Below are 2887 nucleotides of genomic sequence, written 5' to 3'. Positions count from 1 at the left end.
TTGGTGACTGAAATAGTTACAGAATTTAATGGCTGTGATAGGAAAAAACTGAGGATGGATCAACAACATTGTAGTTACTCCACAATACTAACCTAAATGACAGAGTGAAAAGAAGGAAGCTTGTACAGAATAAAAAATATTCCAAAATATGCCATCCTGTTTGCAATAAGGCACTAAAGTAAAACTGCAAAAATTGTTACGAAGAAATTAACTTTCTGTCCTGAATACAAAGTGTTATATTTGGGGAAAATCCAACACATCACATCACTGAGTACCACTCTTCATATTTTCAAGCATTGTGGTGGCTGCATAATGTTATGGGTATGTTTGTCATCAGGCAATTTTTTTTAGGATAAAAATAAATGGAATATAGCTAAGCACAAGCAAAATCTTAATGATACATCAGATGACCTGGCCTCCACAATCACCCAACCTCAACCCAATTGAGATGATTTGGGATGAGTTGGACCAAAGAGTGAAGGAAAAGCAGCCAACAAATATTCAGCATATGTGGGAACTTCAAGACGGTTGGAAAAGCATTTCAGGTGAAGCTGGTTGAGAGAATGCCAATAGTGTGCAAAGCTGTCATCAAAGCGAAGGTTGGCTACTTTTAGAATCTCAAATATAAAATATATTTTGTTATGTTGAACACTCTTTTTGTTACTACATGATTCCATATGTGTTATTTCATAGTTTGATCCCTTCACTATTATTCTGCAATGTAGAAAATAGTACAAATAAAGAAAAACCCTTGAATGTGTAGGTGTGTCCAAACTTTTGACTGGTACTGTATATATACACTACCGTTCAAAAGTTTAAGGTCACTTAGAAAAGTCATTGCATCCTGGAGTCGCCTCTTCCCTGTTGACGTTGAGACTGTTTTGCGGGGTACTATTTAATGAAGCTGCCAGTTGAGGACTTGTGAGGGGTCTGTTTCTCAAACTAGACACTCTAATGTACTTGTCCTCTTCCTCAGCTGTGCACCGGGGCCTCCACTCCTCTTTCTATTCTGGTTAGCGGTAGTGCGCTGTTCTGTGAAGGGAGTAGTACACGAGATCTTCAGTTTCTTGGAAATTTCTCACATGGAATTGCCTTCATTTCTCAGAACAAGAATAGACTGATGAGTTTCAGAGGAAAGTCTTTGTTGCTGGCCATTTTGAGCCTGTAATCAAACCCACAAATGCTGATGCTCCAGATACTCAACTAGTCTAAAGAAGGCCAGTTTTATTGCTTCTTTAACCAGAACAACAGTTTTCAGCTGTGCTAACATAATTGCAAATTTTCTAATGATCATTTAAAATGATAACTTGGATAAGCTAACACAATGTGCCATTGGAACATAGGAGTGATGGTTGCTGATAATGGGCCTCTGTACGTCTATGTAGATATTCCATAAAAAATCTGCCGTTTCCAGCTACAATAGTCATTTACAACATTAACAATGTCTACACTGTATTTCTGATCTATTTTATTTTTTTAATGGACAAAAAATGTGCTTTTCTTTCAAAAACAAGGACATTTCTATGTGACCCCAAGCTTTTGAACGGTAGTGTATGTAGATACTATACTGTATATCTACTTTTTTTTTTAAATCTTTAACTCTGCATTGTTTGAAAAGGACAAGTAAGTAAGTGTTTCACTGTTAGTCTACACCTGTTGTTTACAAAGCATGTGACTGATACAATTTGATTTGACTGATTTGAGGTCAAGACATCAGTAATGTCTTTTCCGAGGTTCCTTGTCTAATGAAATTAGGCTGAGACTACAATGTAAATAAATCCAACAGATGACTGATAGTGACTGTCTGTAGCACCACAAGACACACACCCAAGACGTACACAATGAGCTTACAAGAGGCTGGCTAGCAGGGTAAATCGAGAAATTACTGTCCACTCCTGTATATACTTTTTTATCCAAACTTCTACATACATAATTATATCCTATAAAATACCAGGCCCATCCGTCCTTCATTGCTGACAATGCCACGTGTCAATTGGTAGTCTTACAGTATGTCCAATTCTTCCATATAGTGTAGTTGTAAAAAATAAACAAACCGTTATAGTTGACTTGGCCAAGAACAATGACCAATTCCTTCATGTTAAACCGAACCAAAATAGAACTTAAAACTTGAGTGTCATGTCGTCAGGTTTGAATCCATCACAAACACTTTCTTTCACAAAACCCTCTCAGAATCCAAACAATTCAAACTATTTCTATACAAGTAAAATAGAACCTATCATTTTCACTCTATTCCACGTTTTCTCTCATCCAAACCTCATTGTTGTGTCTTTGGGCTTCAGTAACACATTAGACTGAGGACATCTGACAGCGACTTCACACCAATTCAGTCTGAAGCAGAGGGGGCTGGTGGGAGGAGCTATATGAGGATGGACTCATTGTAATGGCTGGAATTGAATGGAGTCAAACATGTCATTTCCATATGTTTGATACCGTTCCATTGATTCCATTCCAGCCATTACAATGAGCCCGTCTTCCTATAGCTCCTCCCACCAGCCTCCACTGGTCTGAAGGAATGTTGAAATGGTTCAGTGCTGATGAACAGTTCAGTACATGTTTCCCCATAACTGTGAGACTGAGACGGTGGCTATCTGGCCTGGGTTAAAATAATATTTAAAATACGTTAATCGTTTCATTGAGCCTGCCTAGCGTCTGAGATTGAGAGGGTTTGAATTTTTGGGACTGTTCCATTGGTGCCATTGCTGCCAGTAAAGCTCATTATTCAAACTCAAATAGGCCCAGCTAAAGTACTACATCAGAATTGGGTTGCCTGTGTAGATGAAGCCCAATACTATTTGATCCCAGGTCTGGTGGTGGTGGCCATGGCTCCCTTCACACAACACAAAGCTAGGACAGCTTCCCAGCATTG

The 2887-nt window shown here is 38.6% G+C and overlaps 1 long non-coding RNA gene across 1 annotated transcript; it reads right to left on the bottom strand.

Moving 5' to 3' along the window:
- Positions 1-2294, bottom strand: LOC135560157 (uncharacterized). The gene is made up of 2 exons (XR_010458724.1): positions 2055-2294; positions 1-1032 (listed from the first exon to the last, which is right to left on the bottom strand). It is a non-coding gene; the product is annotated as an uncharacterized LOC135560157 (long non-coding RNA).
- Between the last annotated feature and the right edge of the window lie 593 nt (positions 2295-2887).

This window comes from Oncorhynchus nerka, linkage group LG15 (assembly GCF_034236695.1).
Source record: "Oncorhynchus nerka isolate Pitt River linkage group LG15, Oner_Uvic_2.0, whole genome shotgun sequence".
Taxonomy (NCBI): domain Eukaryota; kingdom Metazoa; phylum Chordata; class Actinopteri; order Salmoniformes; family Salmonidae; genus Oncorhynchus; species Oncorhynchus nerka.
This window is presented reverse-complemented; position numbering and strand designations above follow the sequence as displayed.